Source organism: Calonectris borealis, chromosome 7 (genome assembly GCF_964195595.1).
Source record: "Calonectris borealis chromosome 7, bCalBor7.hap1.2, whole genome shotgun sequence".
Taxonomy (NCBI): domain Eukaryota; kingdom Metazoa; phylum Chordata; class Aves; order Procellariiformes; family Procellariidae; genus Calonectris; species Calonectris borealis.
In genome coordinates, this window is record NC_134318.1 from 4,618,742 (window position 1) to 4,639,251 (window position 20,510).

At 38.4% G+C, this 20,510-nt stretch overlaps 1 protein-coding gene across 2 annotated transcripts in view; it reads right to left on the bottom strand.

Annotated features, from left to right (window-relative positions):
• Positions 1-20,510, bottom strand: part of PCDH15 (protocadherin related 15) — an 827,781-nt gene that overhangs the window by 633,481 nt on the left and 173,790 nt on the right. For both annotated transcript variants that reach the window (XM_075154074.1, XM_075154076.1), the window contains one exon: positions 593-670. The gene's annotated coding sequence lies outside the window, so the exon portion shown is untranslated. The remainder of the gene's footprint in view (positions 1-592; positions 671-20,510) is intronic.

Below are 20,510 nucleotides of genomic sequence, written 5' to 3' on the forward strand. Positions count from 1 at the left end.
AATTTATATTCATTACAGAACACCTGTCAAATCTGTTACCCAAATTATTCTGTGTCCATGTTGTACCCCCAAACATGCGAAACCACTACTTGTGCAATCAAAGCGCAAGTCTTGTTTGAGAAACACCACGTAAAAGAAGATTTATTTTCATCTTGGAAATGTCAAACTTCTGCCTATAATGCTCAGCTACATTTTTCTGAAACAGCAAAGTTCAAAAAGAGCCATAGAGCTGACAGATCTCCGACACATCATGATAGATGTGACAGGTCTACTACTTTACTGCCAGAAATGTCCTCCAACAGAATGAGGCAATCAATGAAGAATAATAAATCTATTTTTTGTACATGCATAAGAGAAGAAGCAACACATTTTTTATGTCTCTGGAGACTCCTATTTTAATAAACTATTATGCTAACTTTCTTTAATATTATTACAATAACAGTTACACAGTTTAATCTTTACCTGTTTTATCTGTTCAATAGTTCTCCATCTAAACTCTTAACATGCATTTTTGTATTATTAAGCTAGAGGAGGGAAAAAATAATTAGAATTTAAAATACACTTTCCTGTGAAAAGAACAAGTTTTTCTTACCTTTTCTTCTGGTCCCCCTGTCAGCCAGGAAAACAACAGCTGCTCCAAATCTATCTGTTGAATTACGTCCCCATTATCCTAGAAGACATTGTTATTGATTAATACTGCATCAAAATTTTACCTTGAAAATTCCCATATTTAAGATAAATTACGGCAAGTTTGGAAAAGTTAATTTGACATTCATAAATCAAAGCTTTCTAGAGAAAGAATTGGTTTGATTTATAACTGATGCCTTTGAATGTATTCTACCACCTACCCTTCAAGTAACAGCCTTGACTTCAGCAACAGAGGGAAAATACTCCAAAATATGTATTTTCTGAAGTCATTTGACCACAACGCTAACAAAACAAGTTCAGGTCTATCAGCTCAAACACAGTGATTTAAAATACACTTTTTTTTTTTTTTATGGTGAGTACATTTAACATTTTCAGTAAGTAGGCTCAATAAATCTAAAAACTATTGCATGAATAGATTGATGGTTACTTGTGCTTGTGTATGATTTCAAAAACACATCCATGCATCACTGTCATAATTCTATTTCTTCCATTATTTTATACATTCATAAGCACATAGACAATATTTAATGTTGTAGTAACCAAGACAGTTTGCATTAAGCAAAGCACACACATACAGGACAAGCAGATAGGCGACTTAACCTCACAAAATTCTGAAACGGAGAATGTAACGATACAAGGATTTCCAGGGCTAAAGAACTTCTATTTATTCACATACAACCACAATAATTTAGCTGTTCTTACACTGCAGTTCCAAAGAAAAGGCAGTGGTATGACAGGGTAGGAACATTATGGCACTCTCATACTCGTCTCCTGAAATGCAATGCTGCATTTATAAAGAGGCTGTGTAATACCTGTGTAAGAAACAAGCAGCAGGGTTTGTTTTGCTTTTGCATGAACATTAAATAAACAAGTATCTAAACAAGACATGTAAGTCAGACACACACCTGCAACACACCAAAAGTGTTTTGCATAAACCTAGACAACATAAGACTCTTACATTTAAATTGATATTACATTCTTTGAAGGTATTTCTTCATCAACTGTCAAGGGTTAAACAGATGCGGTGGGAGGGGGGCATTCAAACAAATTTGCCTCTTTATCAACCCATCGCATATCATGTTCTTAGTTACTCCTTCACACCCACATACGCCTCACATCACAAGGGGTCACCTGGGTCCGCGGCCAGCTGACACGCCAGCGGCCAGCTGACACGCCAGCGGCCCCTCACGCGCCGGCTTCCTCCCGCCTCAGTCTCTCAGAGGCCCTTGATCTCTCCTCCGGCGGAGGCAGGCCAAACCCTCCCCAGACAGCCCCTTTCTCCCCCCACCCTAGCACCCTCACCGCCACTGTTCCTGCCCCTTCCCTCCACCCTCAGGCGTCCCCCAAACCCGCTCCGCCTCAGGGCTGGGGCCGCCTCCAGGGCCCTCACACAGGTGGCATGTGAGGGCACCGCACATTGCGATTGGCCCGCCTCTCCCCAAGATGCTCCCCGATTGGCTGCTGGGAGGGACCTCAATCCAATCCCACCCCCAGCGATTCCAGATCGTTCCAGAACGTTCTGGATCACTCCTCAGTCACCTCTCCTCCTTCCTGCAGAAACTAACCCCCGAGCGTGCCACAGAGATGGCTCACCACATTTCCCTTCTAAAAGGTAAAATTATAAAGGGGCCGATCAGCCTGGTGGAAAAAAAACCCACAAACAAGTTTTGCCTGAAAAAGGTTTGGACTGCAGATTAATTAGCAACCGCCCCTCACAACTGCCTTCCCTTCGGCTTTCTGAAGTCTCCCCAAAATGGATTCGCCTGAAAAACCAAGCAGAAAACCTGTCTGCCTTAACGCACAGCCTCCTAACAAGAAACCACAGCGAAGCCCACCTCCACCTACCGGTAAGCGAACAATCTTTACCACAGACGATTTTCATCACCTCACAGGCACCGCCACTGATTTAAAAGCGGTAGCGACACCCTGCAAATCTTAACTTAACCACCTCATCTGGCAGCAGCTCTCCTTCCTCTGGCTCTGCCCCAGTGCGAAGGGGACTTTGCTATGAGGAAACGGCTACGTGCAGCAAGGCAGGCAATGTGTATTCTTGGCCCCTGGCGCCATTTTGTCCTAACACTTTGCTAAAAGGGGGAGCTTGCCGCTCCTGAATAGTCTATCTATAAGCAAAGGGGACTATGAAACAGTAAATGCAGAAAATAAGAACAAAAAGCAGATTTCATAATCATGTGTGCGTGAACGCAAACGAATCTCACAAAAAAGTTATCTTGTAATTTTGTGTGCGGCCTCGTTATCCCTGACACCTTCTGGCTAGACACGGCTTCATTCTCATGACTCCTGTGAAGGGCGGTGAAGTAACATATTTTCATAGTCCACATGAGGAAACAGAAGTACACCAAGATCACGTTAAACTTTCAAAGAATTATAAAATGTTCCCATGACAATCACTCTAATCTGTGCCTCTCATAGCTACTTCTAGCAAGCACAGTTTGGGGTTTTTAAGTGAAAACAATACAGTGTCTGAGGAAAACAAAATTAGAGCTGTGCATCACTACTTTGTAGTTGTTTCTGACAATTAACAAAACAATTTCATATGAAGAAATGCAGAGGGAGGAGACAACGGGTAATACAGATATCCTATTTCTCTTCAAGCTTGATAATATTTTTTTGTACAATATTTTCTCTGATGTCAGCCAAATGGTCTGAAAATAGTTATCTGTGTAGGCAACACTTATTTTCAGAACAATAACTCTAAAAAATTGTGATTTTTATTTTTCTGGGAGTTTAAATAACATTTTGAATGTACTTGAATTTTTAACAATAGTAAAATATTTTACATTAGTATAATTAAGTTGCTTATAATGAAGTATGCCTGAAGCTATTTTTTGATTTTTCATAACTGGCATAACAGTTCACCTAATAATCTTTAATTTTAAAGACATCATATTTAATTTCTGATACAAATGTAAGTTTAAATGTTAAATAGGTAGCAAGTCTAGAATCGGTACAACTCTTGCTGCATCATGCCATTATTTTATTTTGCCACCGATAACAGCACTAAAACCAACCTTTCCAGAATTTACAGTGAGATGTTCATCCCTATTTGTAAAATCACTATTATGTTCATCTCGTGTAACAAAAATAGATGAATCAAATATTAATAAGTCAGTTGAAACAGAATTTGTTTCATTTTGGATTTCTTCTTATTCTTTGTCTTGCAATCAGAAGCAACAAAGAATCACGTAGCCATTGTACCCTGATGGCAGAAAAAATGAAGATAATCCATTGTATAATCCATTGTACCCCTGCTAGTGGCTTAATATGTATCATTCAGTTCTAACAGAATAAGTATCTGAAAGTACAAGCTTTGCTGTTCACTTTATGGGAAAAATTGTTCTTTAGCAGAGTGCTGGTTTTGTACATTTTCCTTATATTGTTGGAGCTCTGAATTACTACCTTTGTTTCTTCAAAACAGCTACATTTATTTACACTTTTAAATATTATTATTTTCCACTTATGGTATAATCTCTAATCCCACTGCACATTACAGTGGGGTGGGGAAGGGGGAATAAATCCATCAACAACCTATCTCATTATCTCTGGCTAGCTTTGTTACTGGTGTTCTACTGAGCACAACACTACAAACTGCTGGTAAGGGTGTAATACAAAAACCAAAATGAACATCAATGCACTAACGACAACAAGCTGCACTTGGTGAATATTGTCAATAAAAAAAAATGTAAGAGCAGAGCAAGTTGTGATCATGATAACCTAGACTTCAGCACTCTCGGAGAGCTTCAGGGTTTCTCAGGTAGGTGCCTGGGCACATGCTCAGAGATGTAAGAAGCAGCCTTGTCTCTTCCACGGCTCATCCTGTCTTGCTGATAAAGACAAACAAGGCCCAGGTTGAAACAAAATGACTTAAGCTAGCTTGCTTTGTTGTTCCTCCTTGGGGGTATTAAAGGGTTGGATGGGATTGCCCTTAAGAAATATGAAGGAAGTAAAACTGCAGGAAAATAACAAGTTTAACTGATACAGGGACATGTGCCTGGAGTCCACCATTGTGCCAAGACATAGGCAGGGGGGTAATCTGCAAACTGGAGCAAAATGTAGAGACAATTGTGCAGAAATGTATTTAGAAAAATAGACCATGGAAGAAACTACAAGAAAACACTCAGTAATACAAAATGATTCATTTTGAATTGCCATTCCAACTCCAAAACCTATAAAGGCTCACCAGATCTAGCCTTCCTTAATAACATACTTAACTACATTATCTTGATTAGCCAAGATTTCTTTGAAATCTTTCATTTATTATTAGCACAACTTAGATTTTTCCAACTTGTTCACTGTTCACAAATGTTCTTAACAGAGGAAAGAAGGAGTATTAATTGCAGAAGAAAAGAAGCAGGGCAGTTTCAGTTGAGGCATGGGCCTTCAGAAGTCAAACGAAGTCGAATATCGAAGAAAAGGGAAAATGGAGCAGTTATCCTAAGGTAAGCATATTTTCTCCATGCAATTCTCAATGTGACAGTAGGATACTGAAATAGCAACAGTAACTACACGTTAAGTCATAGGAAGGACCTTTCATTACAATTTAGTCACAGCACAAGCCTCCTATTCCTATCAGTCACATTCCATTTGTGTTTGCTACCACCCTGATCTCTAACCCTGGACCTTAACCACTAAGGAGTGGATTGATTGTTCCATATAAAGAATGAGTCTGTCATCTGAAGAGAATTCAATCTCAGAAGTCCGCTGCTGTTTTCTGCAGGCATCACCATCTAAAACTAAGTTACCATAGCTTTTGCATACCAGATCCCTGCGTTCTGGCTTCCTTGGTCTTCCCTCGTTACTCTTCAGTTCATGCTTTCAGCTCCACAGGACACAGGAACAAGAGTTTCCTGCTCTTCGGTGGGTCTCCAGTCGCATACCTTGCATTTCAGCCCTGCTTACCCACAGAACAGTTGCTTCAGACTCTCTCCATAACACTCACTCTTTGCCAGCAGGTTATACTGATCAGCAGTTCCCTGGGTGAAAGGAGAGCCCATCTTTGGACAACCAAGAAACACAGATCTCTTGTGCGTTCTTTCTCAACGTGTTTCAGAAAAATGCAAATCCCTTACCTTACACATGTCTATTTTTAACCCTTACTGCGTAACAGAAACATGAGCTACTATCTTCCAGCCACCTGATGATCTACTGACCTTATTTCTGTGCATAAGCTGTAGCTATTTAATTACAAAACCAAATTAACAGAAAACAAACTTATTCTTCAGTATCTGATTTCACGCACTAATAGAGACAACACAACACCATTCCCCCACATTCCAGCTGAGTAATTTTTCTTTGATTTCTTTTTTTAAAGATCAGAGAGTCGATGAAAAAAACGTGTTTACAACAGGAGAAAGGTTTTGGCCCACATCAGCTGCTAGTTGTCTTCCAATGATCAGTGGAAGCCTTGAGTTTGTATAATGGAGCACAGCCCTCCCCTCTAACATCCAAAAATTAATGCAGTTTTGGGTTGCCCAGAGGTGATCATCATAACAAAAGAATCAGATATAAGTAACGGTTAAATCTCCATGATATCACTCTCTGAAATCTGCATTCTCCGTCTAACTGACATATTTTATTTTCAATGTATTCTGATTTAGAGGTTAAAAAAACCAACCTGAAGTGAATCTAAAGCAAATGCTAGCTTTTTTTTGGGGGGGGGCAATAGTTACAGGCTTTCTTCACAGAATCAGAGAACCACAGAATATCCTGTGTTGCATGGGACCCACGAGGATCATTGAGTTCCACTCCTGACCCCACAACAGGGCAATCTAAAAGTTAAACCAGTATCTTGACTTAGCTCCTCTCACTACATTTTGCCTATTATGAGTCTAAATGCTGCTAAGATTCAGCTCTTAAAAATGTGTCGTAACAACTCTAGTCTTCACTAGACACTCTGGTCTTCAACTCTAATTTGTTTGCAACAGACATAGCTGTGTTTTGATAAATTAAAAAAAATCTGCACTGCTGTTTTCTAAAACAAATATAAGGTGAAAGTCATCCATTCTACTGAATATATATAATGAGATTCAACAAAAATAAGCTCTATTAAAATGGCTTCTTCTTCAAATGTTTTTCACCATTTAAGAAACAGTGAAAAAAAAAACCAGTACTACACTAACAAATGCTTAATCAGTTCTGATTGCCTGCAGAATAGATGCCTCCATTTCATTATGTGGTTTGCTGAAAAGCAGAAAGTGAAGAACAGTTTCAAACTAAAAGCAAAAGTTTTCTTATTCAACTAGGGAAAAAAAGATCCAAAAAAGTTTGGCATAATTTTCACAGTTGTAGTTAATCTTAGCTGCAAAATAAAATTAACATTTTCTACTAAAACGTTCTGAGAACTTACATTGCAGGTAGCGCAGGGACCTCAGGATCATCTTTCTTTCTTTTAACTATTGCCATTGTTTGCCAACGTAAAGTCACCTAAGTCAGTATTTAAAAATAAACTAATCACCAAATTAATTCGAGACCATAAATATTGAAACTTTTTTCCTGATGAGATTAAAATATAGTCTGTTCTATGTCAACCACATTCTAGAGAAAAATATGTTTGTTTCTAGCTACAAAGAACAACATTAAAGCCTTGTAGGAAATAAAATAGTATGGGTATTAAAAACAGCACTCTCCCTAGATCAATGTCACTTTACAGAGATTAGTACAGAGCATCTTTTAACTTTTGTAGTGTCTACTTAAACTAATATGACTCTAAAACATTTTACAAATCACTGAAAGATGACTACCGCTAAAACCCAACAGACTCCTTTCCCCCATTGTTCTTAGATTTGTGAAGAACACATTATTCAGGATGGCCTAAGAGAAGTGAAACTGTAGGAGGGGATAAGGAAGTGTGACATCTTACAAGAAAAAATTTTTCACTGCACGTTAGATTACAAAAAATAAAAAAATCTTCTACATCCTTTAAGCACAGCTTATATGGCTTTCCCTTCATCAAGAAAGATAATCCATTTTTTGGATAAAAGAAACAAATCTTGGTAGAGCAGGGGCAGTGACTGAACAAGTCTTTCTCAAAACTCCATGAATATACCTATCCACACATGAAATAACCAGCTCTTGAGGCAGTAAATAAAATTCATCCCTTCACTAGGTATGAAATACAGAACACGAAGTAATTCAATCCCGACCAGTAATTACGCAATGTTTAAAGCAGGACCTGTCAACCCTGAGGATGCAGAGATGACCCCAGGATGCTGATGCTTCCACTTGCCACACTGCAAACTGGAGAACTAGCACCTACTTTAAGTAAAGATTCTGTGATGCATCTCCCTGATGCATGGTGGCTTTATAAATAATTTCCAGTATCCTGAGCCTGAAATGGTTGGGAGCCAAGACAACTTCCAAGAGCATACTGAAATCACCTGAGGAAATTGTTCCAGTTCCTGCTTGCCCTGCTCAGGCAAGGATTAATTCTGTTGCTCCTAGCACATCAAAATCACCTGGAAGAGGGATTCCCAAACTGCATGAAGCAGTCTAATACTACAGTATTAGACAAACAAGTACCAGATCTACATTATACACAGCCCACTGCAAGGTCATAAGCTAGCACAATAAATATCGGCAGCTCCCACCACTGTCGCTGCAGACACTGGTACCTACGCAAGAACACTCAGCAATGCACTGCTGTGTAGCTAAACATATGAGACCAAGTTTGCAAAGAGAGCGCAGCACAGCTGTTTACAACAACTTTATCCCACACCAACAAGATTCCCTTGCCTGAAATCCTACATTTCTTCTGATCTTTTCATCACACTTGCACCTCACTACAGTAGTAACAGATCCAAGATACAGTAAGCGACCAGGGATTGATTTCCTGCGCTCTCTTTCCTAGTATTATCTGTCCATATAATCAAGGGAGTTCATCATCAGGACAAGATTTGGTCACAGAACGATGCACACCTGGAAGGCCTGAGGATCACCTCACTATGGGGTGAGCAGTGGGGCCCTTCAGTAGATCTCTACCCAAAACGTTCTGGGAGGCAGACCCATCCACAGGTCAGATGGCTAAAAAGCCCCTTGAATCTTGTGTACTCTGCCTCTGGCAGAAAAGCAGGTGTGTTGGTGGTGTATTCTTGGAAAGGAATATCCCAAAGCTCCTCTATTTTCCATTAACTCCCTTTAAGTACTAGATCCAGCAGCGTCTTAAAACTGGTCACTACCATCTTTCTTCTTTGCTCTTCTTAACAGCCTCTATTTATCTCTCTGTATTCAGACATATACAATCAAAAAGTAAACTATGATATACATAATGGCCATAAAAAATAAGTACAGTTATCACTCTCCTTTTACTGTACAAAAAAAAAAGCGGCACAGATAAAAAAAATAGGTCTAGCAGCATGTCTATGTTATCAGACTACCTTAAAAATATTAAAGATCAAGTCTGTCATAAGGTTGACTAAAGGTATTTGTAAAACTCACTGTTACACATACTGATTTTAGAAAACATATTGTACTAGAAGCCCATGTACCTAATCAAGCCTTTCCAAAGGCGTCTTCTTTCCTTCAAGGCTTTTCATGTCTAGCCCATATAAAGAATATATATTCCTTTAAGTGGCAATGATTTCTGAATGATACATTTCTAAATTATTTATGTTTTAAGCAGTGTATATAAAACTTGACAGGAAGCTCTAAATTGATGAGTATTTCTACCTTGTTCTTGCACTGCTTTTAAAAGAAAAAACAACCCTAAAAAGGGCACTATTTGTTTGAATTCTTAAAAAAAGAGTCCCAGTCTTAAGAGATTTCAAGGACTGAAGAATGCCATTGATGCGGTGATGAAGTTTTTGTTTAAAGCAAACAAAATTACTGGGAAACATATACTGAAATAAAAAAGTTAACAGACAGGCAGGTCTCAATGGCCAACACTATCTCTGAAATCAGTATGTTCCATTGTTAACAATCAAATAGTATGAGTAACTACAACAATTATTTTGAGAATAGCTGAACAGAAGTCAGTTTAGCTATCACTGCTAAAAGAGGCAATTTTAATGTTCAAAGGTGAATTAAGACACTTACATATTAACATAGCGGGGAAAAAAAAAACCCCAAACTTGAATTAAGGAAATAATTCATTCCTTTTCTTACTATTTTTCTAAGGAAAATACTTCCTGAAAATTTTCCACAACAGATTTTTTTCAGCATTAGTGGCACCTGCAGCCAAAGACAAGTAGTCAAAGTAAGTACCTTGCAATGACTCAGACACAGCAACTTATCTTCTCTAAGCTAATTAAAGGGTTTTTCCTCTGTGCCTGAAGCTATCTAATCATGCAAGAAGTATTCCCCCATCATTAGAGATGACTCTCTGGAATTAATTTTGCAGCATGATGCAGCCTGAATTTAGTACCTGACTTTTTAATTATAATAGTTAGATGCAAATCTTCCTAAGTTTTCAACATAAACATTAAAAAAAGTGATGAAAGGAAGAGGCTAACATGATTATAGATATGGTCCTAAAATCAAACGCTTAGACACAAACACTCAAGGATCCCTGAAGGTCCAGGTAATGTTTGAGGCGTATCTATAAATCATTGAAAATGACACGTATAAATTTAGATACAAATTTATCGATCTAAACAGCAGTTCTGTTTATTGCTTCACAACACATCAGTTCCTCCAGCAGAGTAAGTGAATAATGAAATCTAATTATGGCTACAGAAGCGAATGCTTACCCTACTGCTCTCAACAAACTTACCTGTTACCCATCATAAGAAGTTCCTGGCTCATGTGAACACTTGCAAAAGTAATTTCAGACTGTTCCCATTCCCACTACCTAAGTTAAAACTAAACTAGCTGCAACAAAGGTCATTCGTAGACAGACAAGTCAAAAACAGATGAAGCAGGGAGGATCATTGGAGAAGCTTATACTAGCCAAAAGACTGAGAAATCCAGTTACGATCTGAACTCCATTTTTTTGTGTACATAGCAACATAAAATGTAGCATATCAAAAAATGAATAATGAAGAAATTGCAGAAAAAATGGTGGAGAGAACAGAGTTGTTTTCAACGCTACCAGAGACTTACGGTGTGATTTTTAGTTATTCCTTTTACCTTAATTGTGCTGAGCTACTGAAATAATGTATTTCCTTCCAGTTCTAGCTTCAGGTTTAGCCTAGCAAGATTTTGAAAGCCTTTTATGATTCCCGAGTCAACTTGAAACCAAAGTTGCTTCTGGATGGGATAGGGTTTTCTTTCTGTTTCTAAAATGAGGAGAGCCCCAGAGTGAATGTGGACAGGAGCAAAATCAGTACCCATCACCTGGAGAAATGGCTTCTTTTCATTTGAATCTGACTTAAAGATTACCCTTTTCTAACCCAATAAATAAGGCAGAAGCACACACAAAAAGCTAATGCCACGGAAGAGTTGTGGGATGCACGTTCCGAAGAACACAACTTACTATATTTCTGTGCTAAGCTATTAAAGAATTACGCTTTGTGCTGGAAAACAAAGACCTAAATCACAAAGGGAAAACATTTCCTTTGTGTGTTGCATGCCATTTGCACTCACTGTATTATATATACATTAGCCAGCAGTCAAACAAGTTAGCTGATAAAGCTCTTGTAAGTCATCATCCCACATCCTCAGCTGCCAGGATTCCTTCTAAGATGCTCAGTAACAAGTCCTCTGTTTAATGTCATTATGCTCTTCTCCTTAAGCTCCACTTTCCTTTGCAAAGTAACCAAACCATTCACGGTCTCTGAAATAAAGATTTATGAATGCAGGGAATACTATGTTGCAGTACACTTCTTCACTGTTTTGTTGTCTGTGTGATTATTCTGAAGCTAATAGCAGAATCTTATTCTAATCAGTGCAGCAGGCTTCTTAAAAATGACTGAGATTTCACACTCTCTTGTTATTTATAACTGGACTTAAACTGAGCAATTTTGTTTTCACAAAAGACAGACATAATCCAAACGATTAAACAGCTAGAAGTCCATACATATCTAACATTGCTAACCAAACAGACTATGTAGCCCTCATGCCTGAGATAAGATCTGTATATCATTTCAGCAGCTTTATCCTTTTTTTTTTTTTTTTTTTAACTCTTGGCAGAAATAGCAGCGATTGTAAAGGGCCAAAAATCTTTCCAGACATCTTTTAATTTCCTTTTTATTCTTCATAATAAACAAAATAAAGATGTCATCTTTTAATATGCTGAATTAGACAAAATGTTTTAAAACACAATGTTGACTGGTATCAGTATGAAGATAGCATATCCTTTATCAGTTTCAAAGTTCTTTACACATTTTTCTAGAGACTGATTTATGGAATTATCGGCTATTCCAAGTGAAAAAAACTTGGTTGCAGTCAATACTTAGGTTGCAGAGCACATTCCACTCTAAAAGTTTCTATTTTCTTCTTTGTTGTTTTGAAGAAGGTCTAAGAGAGGCTGTTATCTTCTCTTTGCCTTTAAGAATAGAAAGCGACAAGGCTGTAGGAAATGAAATAGAAATTTTCCCTGGAATTCCACAATTCAGCTGTGAAGAACCATCTTTTCTTGGTGTTTTTTTGAGCTGATGGAGTATTTTCATTGCTGTCATTGTAAATAAATCCGAACAGGATCAATCTTATCTGATCTTATACTGCTGCCCTCAGCAACACTGCATGATGCGGAGCATGTAGAACCTTCCTGTAAAAGCAGAGAAAGCCAGTATCTCCTATTACCCCAATCTATGTTCTGGTAAATGGCCTCAGAGGGCCTTCCCCATCAGAAACAAAGGTGTGTTCTCTCTTGATGATTTCAGGACAAGAAGAAAGAGACCAAGCAAGACTCCAGGGCTGAATTCATTTCCCATCTCTTATTTTTAGAAATGAGATGGTGACCACCAGGCTGTTCCCAACCACTTCTCTAACTCAGGCATCACACCAGGCTCCTGCACCACCAACTGAAGAACCTCCCACATTGAGAACACAAATGCAGCACAAAAGAGTTCAAGGCGGAAGCTTTGACGATGACTGTAACACTCTTTTTTACTTGCACTGAACAAATGCAAAATAGTCTGTACACAAGATGTATGTTAGTGCAGTTGCATTGTCTCAGCAAACAATAGAGTGTTTCATGGAGGAGTGCACTGAATCTTCCATTGCTAAAAATCATTCGCTAGGTAAGGTTAGGAGAAGAGGACTCGCCACAAAATGTCTTATCTGTTGCGCACACCAGGGCACTTGTGGAACTCTGTCAGCAGTTGGTGCCAGCAGGGCACCAAAAGTAGAGAATTTATGGAAACAGTGACTTACTAAATGTAACTGAAAGAAACTGATTTGGGAACTGTGACAGAAATTGTAGAGATCAGAGCAGCCTGTGCTTTGTCATCAGCAGCATAGTTACGTATATATAACAGAGCTTATTCCAGCAAAGGGGACAGCAACAATAAAAGTAGATGCTCAAAAAAAGTGTTGTCACTTTCAATTTTGTTTGAATAAACTCTTTATCAGACATACAAAACCAGGGAGGCCAATACAGACTTCAGTATTAGAAAATTCTTGGAATAAATTAGTTTAAGCTATTCACATGCATGTGACTGGCAACGGACTTTTGAAACTATGTCCAGAAAGCTTGGAAAAATACAGCAGCTATCTTGTTACCTTATGTTTCTATTTACACCCCACCTAAGTTCAGAGCAGCTGTAGGTCTAAAATCCTTCCCAATTTTTCACAAGTCTGTTCTCTCGACAGATCACCAGACCACAAAATCTTCCAGACTGCCCTAAAATGAGAAGTCAAGTGGAAAAGTCAAGCAAGAAAGACACAAGGAGGAACCAGGTGGCAATGCTCTATTTCAAACAAAGAGACAGCCTCATGGTCTGCTTTTACACCGATACAAAGAAAGAAGACAAAAAGGTACAGTTAGAACGGTGGGGTGGGAGCGGGGGCTTACAGGGACAACAAGGAAACGAAGATGAGACAGGCAGTCTAATGCAGCGACAAAACCACAGGGTGCAGAAGTCATCCTATAACAAGGATCCTATATCAGGATTTAAATAAACTCTGGGGTTATACTTCATCAAAAGGTGTTTCCTACAGGTCACAGGTGAGAAACAGAGACCATGTTAGGGGAAATGTCACCCATCCATGCCATGGACAATCCTGGTTACACAACCAAACATAGCTTTGGGGATAACTGCAAGGGGAAAAACTCTGAAGCTTTCACACCACCAGTCCCACGGGTCTCACCTTCCCACAGTCCTTGCCCGCTCTCATACATTGAGACCTGGATTAGGATCTTCCTTCTACTTCCTTTACCAACAGAATGTCACTTCAGCTACGTCCAACATCAGTAGATCCTACCACATAACCAGTCTCTTTCTCAGAAACCCTTTTTGTTTTGTTTGAAGGCACCTAAACGTTCACATTATTAGCAAAATTGTCTTGCCTCAAGTAGGTTACGTTCAATTCTGTCTCTTAGGCTGAACATCTTACTACATAGAAGTTAGAATACACGTCCTTCCTCAAAGAGGGGTTTGGTACTTCTTTACAGAAGGGGAAGGGTCCGTGTAAAGAATAACTGCAGTTATTCAGATCAAGGCAACTCTGTTGCTGAAGAGCAAGAAAATTAAAAAACAAACAAACAAAAAAAAAAAACCAAAAAAACCCCCAAAAAACCCAAAACCAAACCAAACAACAGATGAGAACACTTTAAGACACTATCTATAGGGAAACACATGCATCTGTTCAAAAAATCTTAGCTTAGAAAATGAATTAATGCAATATGAAAATTATTTAGTGAAACTGTCTTTTAGCAAAAGTCATTAAAGTAGTAATTTCAGTGATAATCAGCAATATATATGAAAAGTTTGTATATAACAAAAATAATAAGCCATATAAGATACTTGAATTTTTGTCACAGATACTGTTGTGCACTAGGTTTCGATTTAACCCAGATTAAAATCCAAGAGGTACATTTAAAAATAAATGTATTTATTCAGATTAATCACCCATACCAGTTTAGAATAAGGAATGATTGGCAAGGCAGGAGTTCTGTAAAACTGGATCCAGATTCTATAGAATATCCATATTCAGGCAAACAGATTATTTTAGATTGCTTTAAGAGTAATCCACTCCAGCCTTGGGACTACACTTTTAGTATCAACCCATTGCTCCTAATGCACAAAAAAAATAAAGGCCACCTATAAAGTCTGGTTAAATAAAAAGTGTTTGAGCAACTATGTTTCAGCATTAATTCTGAAGTCAGACATCAAGGATTTAAAATTTTAGCATAAAACTTCTTGAACAAGACCGACAATTTTTCATTTCATTATTGTAGCCTACTACAGAACTTAAACAAAAAAAACCCCAAATCACACCTCTTACTGGGGATTATTTTCACCATAGGTGTTAAGTCCAGTATATTCCTATCATGTCATTCCAAAACAGTAAGTAAAAGAAAATTGTACTTAAAACAATGAAACTGAACTAAAATTACTAATTTTGCACTTTTACTAAGTACAAAAAGACACTGACACAAATTTTCTGGAGGCATTTAGCAATGACTATTAAAACACTGAACTTGATTCTGAGTGCATACATGACTCAAAAAAGCACAGATAAGGCTAAAACGTAAACCCCTGAGAAGTACTGTCAGAAAAAGGCTGCTTGTATGTCCTTATTTGGGCTCCTTTGGGTATGTTTTCTGTGATACAATGTGTGACTGCATAATATGTTTTCCATGGGATCTCTTCCTCAAAAATTTTACAGGTTGGACAAACCCAGGTTAACTAATCAACCTAATATATTTTCTCCTTTAGAGTGTGATTCTAGACTTTGTTCACTGCACAACACTGAGAAACTGCCATGCTAAATTAGACGCTCCCTCCAGACCTTTTCTGTAATGCTCACCGCCAGTAGAGCAGCGCAGGGTCTGAGCCACAAACATTAACTGATCTTCCCAACACACGGGGAGCTGCTTTCCCTACTAGACAGACTAGAAGCAGAGCATAGAGGACAATAAGAAAAGCACAGAAAGAGCAATAAAGATTTCACTCGTTTCAACAGTCAGTTAGAAGTGTCCCAGTTGCCAAAGTAGCTAACTCTAGCATGCTGAATTTACTTGCATTTCGGAGTTTCTACAAGTCAAGAACAATGGCATACAGAAGCAGAAATAACCGAGTAGTCTGGGTTAGGCCAGCTGCCCACCTTCAGTAAATGGGGCTGCAGCACGGGAGGAGTGAGACAATCCATTTTTCTAGAGCGGTGTTCAGGAGCTTTGAAAGATATGCTTTCCTCGTCCTGCTTCATGTACAACGCATTTTGCAATTCCTAGATAAAATGGGCAACAGTCCTATGGAACTGCATGGTCTGAACGTGGTCTCTGCATCATGAGATGCACCAGGTACTACTGAGTGACGTGCATAACCTGTGGGAAAACAGGATATTATCTTTACAATAACAGACTACATATTAAGCAACCCGTTATGACTTTTGAAGGCTCCACTCTTCTATCTCAAAAAATTATATCAGAACATATTCTGGGTTACAACATGTGATTTATACCCCAGGCACTGGGGAAAGGCTAGGTATATATGACCAAACCTCTCATTTTCAGAGGCTGCACCAAATGCTTATAAAAACGTTCAGCATAACAGCACTGCACATTTGTAAGATCAGCTGTCATACAAGTGATATTTCCTATCTTCTGAGTTGTGGATTTCATGAAGATTCACTGTATTTCATAAAAATATTTACCCTTAGATACATATATGCACACCAATTATATGTATCACAATATACACCAAAACAAGAGTGCACCAGTTCAAAGCATGTCTGAAGAGAGCCTAACGGTAAGCTAAATTCCAATCCAGGACATGCACAAGGAGCACTGAGGTTTATCACAATGTTGGAGCCAGATCTGTGGAGCACCAGTAGCATCCTTTCTGGCAAGGCCAAGAAAAAGCTGCTGTACTGAGGTTGTGAGCACTTGCTCTCTGAACTGCCTGCAGTGACAGGCAAGTCCCCACAGACTGAAGAATATGATCTGCAGAAGCATCCAAAGCATCAGACGTAAATATTCTTGAAGTATATTTGAATGCTTATTGTGCCAAAGCAAAGTTGAAAACTTCATGACATCAGGAGTTTATGAAAATGTGTCTTGTCTCCATACATTTCAAATAGCTGATAAAAAAATTATGATGGTGTACTGAAAACCCTAACTTCGGCTGTTATTTCCTGATTCTGAGTTTCACAAACAGATGACTAGTTAGCCTAGAAATGTCTCGTTAGTGCTACAGAGCACTCTGTTCTCAGCTAACGACAGGCAGAGTAAAAACGCACAAATATCGTAAGAACGAAAAAAGTTAACTTTCTGAGTCAAGTCAGCAGAGGCTCAATCTAATATATTTTGCAGTAACTTCCAACATGAAATCAGAAAGTGCCTCTTGTATCGCAGACCAATTGCTCTCACTCTGGCTTCCTTAAATCCATTATTTATCAGTGGAGAGACAAAGAATCAGTCCAGGTGAGAACAGGAAAATACTTCTGAATGACCACATGGACCTAATGCCTAAGATTAACAGTGACTTTTGGTTAAACAAAATAGTTCACAGAAAAATTAACTTAAATTTACCACTGAATTTAAATAAAAACAACAAAAACCAAACAACAAAAAACCACCAGTCTATATGATCAAACTATATGATTAATAAAGTAAAGCCTGAGCAGAACAGCATCAGCTGATTCTGCATCTTGCACAACAGTTAAATATGGTGCTGTACATTTTTTTATCATAAAAATATTAAATCATAACTTACATGCCATAAACTTATTGTTACTTTACACACATATGGCTAGACATGCCAACTGCATAAGTGATTTTACAATTTAATGTCTCATTTTCACAAACTGCTTACACGTGAGACATTTTTAAATGCTTTTTAAATCATGAGCTTTTCTACTTCTTTTTGCAAAGTCTATTTTGCCTGGTTTCAGGTAGAACTAGAGGACTGCTGAGATCCTGAGGAGTAACACATGAGGTCTTCAATATGACCTCTTGTCCTGCCTATGTACTTGAAATTAATATTTTCTGAGTGTGCAGGAGGTGACAAGAAGTATACAGAATTAGGGAGGGAGAAATACCTAGAGACTGTTTAACAAGACAAGGCAGGATGGGCTTAACTTCTTAAATCTGGCAAAATGAAGGCCAAGAGAATATATTGTTACTCTCTACATACATCAGCTGTGCGAAGGGCAAACATAAACTAAGCTAAGCAAAATGAAACTTGTTGGCAGAAGTATAAGTGTGTCTAAAAGAGCCATAAGTAGTCTGCAGCAGAACAGCCTCACTGTAGGAAACACAGGAACAAAACTACCTACTCAATCTAAGACCATAATGATTAACATGCAGAAGGATTATCTGGCACAGCTAGCTAGAAGGGCAGCTGCCTGATGGCCTGTCCAGTCCAAGGGCCTTATGTTGGAACAGAATCTATAGACAACACTGTGAAAAACCATTAAACATTTGACACAGCACATCTGGGCAATGTGCAGCAGTACCAACACCCGCAAAATGCGATACAGAAATGATCTCTGCCAGCGCTGGCAGCACTAGCATGGCCCTCCTGCCTCAAGGACCTGCACGCTTGCTTCCACAAGAACTGCTGTTCTTCTGTGCAGTGCAACACACTCACACCGGCTTTTGGAAGCTGTCTCACCCAGTCACACCACCACCCATCACACTTGCCTTGTCCGTTTATGTAAAAACGGACACAAGCAAGCATTGCCACAAGAGTGCAGAACCACTGCATTGAGGCATAATCCTCAAGAAACACGAAAGTTCCACCTCTTTGTGCACACTGACATAACCCATATTTAAAGCATATTAAGGCTAATGAGGAAAAAAGGCTGAAGCCTCAGTCCGCTTATATTTTGTAGCTGTTACGTTACTGGTTTTCCATCATTTGAACATAGACATTTTTACATCAAAATCTAGATATATTAAAAATGAGGGATTCCACTTACATGTTAAAGACTTCTAATCAGTCATAAGAGAAGTGCCAACTACCAGTGATTAGCAAAACAACAGCCTGAGTTCTCTACTTAGTAAAAAAAAAAAAAAATTTAAATTTGGATTTGCACTCAATCCTTCTATTTGATAATGACCTGCATTCTCAGAAAGGCGATCTGTTTGTATTTTCATTCTTTTTGCAATAACGCTATGTTATTCCTAGCATCTAAGTTACACATTCATAGTCAAACTAACAAACTTGGATATTCTTAGAGAGTTATCAAATGTCAGACAAAAGAGGATGCATCCCCCTCTGTTCCCTGCACACCACCTTCACTCCAGAATAAACCTGAAGAAATTTCTGAACTGTACTTACACAGGCTAGTAAATGCAAAGCATTTCATTATACAAAAAAAAAAAAATACAGAAAGTTAGCCTCAAGAGCTTTCTCTACTATACTACACAGTTCAGATAAGACACAAACACAGAGCAGGGTTATTGCTGTAAGTCCAAAGAAAGCACTCACACTTCCACTGGAACTGCAACGGCCCCACCGAACTCCATTTGGCTCGTCAGCCCTGAGACTTGCTTCCTGATGGCAGCGTGCTCAAGGAAGAATTTAGAAGATAAAAAAGAGCACTTCTGGTAGATGGAATATGCAGGTATTTATTGGCTCCAAGAAAACACGGAAGTATGTCAAAAGGAAGAGATCCCAAAGAGGTACAGGCTCACTTTGTACAAAGCATAAGTCTAAAATCACTTCAGCGATAAAATTTCTCCACTAGCATCAGTACAACAGTATCAATTTGCATGACCATAGAGTGATTCCAAAGTCACACCTCATTGCTATCCAGCCAAGTAAAACTAAATGCAGAATCTGGCCCAATTAACTTAGAATTGTAAAGTCTGAATAAGGTTGAATCTTAGAGACACTAATTAGGATCAAAGAGTAAAGCAGAAAAACAAACCAAACCAAACACTGCAGTGTGAAAATAACAATGGAAAGAGAAACATGTCTAATCTATTAATATATATATAAAAAACCTCCAAAACCTCACACACACACTCTGCCCTCTCCCTCCCTTCTCCCCCCCCCCCCCCCCAACAAAAAACCCAACACTTTTAGGACAAGACCTTTTTAAAAGAATTTGTCCAGGTATCACTTCAATTTCAGAAAGTAATTTCAGGACTTTCCTTTTACAGCATCTCTATTTCAGTCCTTTCTTTTTTCTTTCTATACTGCTGATTATTTTTATTCTATTAGATTTAGTAATCTATAAATTCCTTGCCCACTCACTTGCTGCTTGTACTCTTCTAAAGCTCATGTACCTCATCAGAAACGGTTAAGAGTACTTTGTACTTATGACTGTACAAAGTCTTGCTCACTGCAAAATCCAGCCATGTCTAGATCACATTTTGGTGGAGATGAAGCTTAGTCAGAATTAGTCAGAAAACAGTGCCAGAAAACAGTTTGATATGCAAACTAATATACATCAAGGTAGCAGTGCTAGCATTTTTTTTTTTTAATTGTGAAGACGCAGAACAATCCTATCTTTTCCTCTTTTTTAGGGGATGGGAAAGGATTATGGATATTTTCTTGCTTTATTGGATGATTTATTTTAAGTAAGGAACTTCATAAGAGTACAGTTCAAAGAAAAAAGAAAATAAGTATTGACTCAGCTCCTGACTTACAGTTATTGCAACCAATTTTAAGAGGCAGCACAGGGGGAGGTAGCATTTTTTCCCAGTCCTCTCAGGAAGTCATGTAAGCACAGAATCGACTAATTAAAGCAACATCTATTTCCGTGCCAAACCAGCAATAGCTTCCATTCATATGTGCACTGACAGGCCTTCAGTAGTAGAAAATACCATTAGTATACAGTAAATATGCTCTATA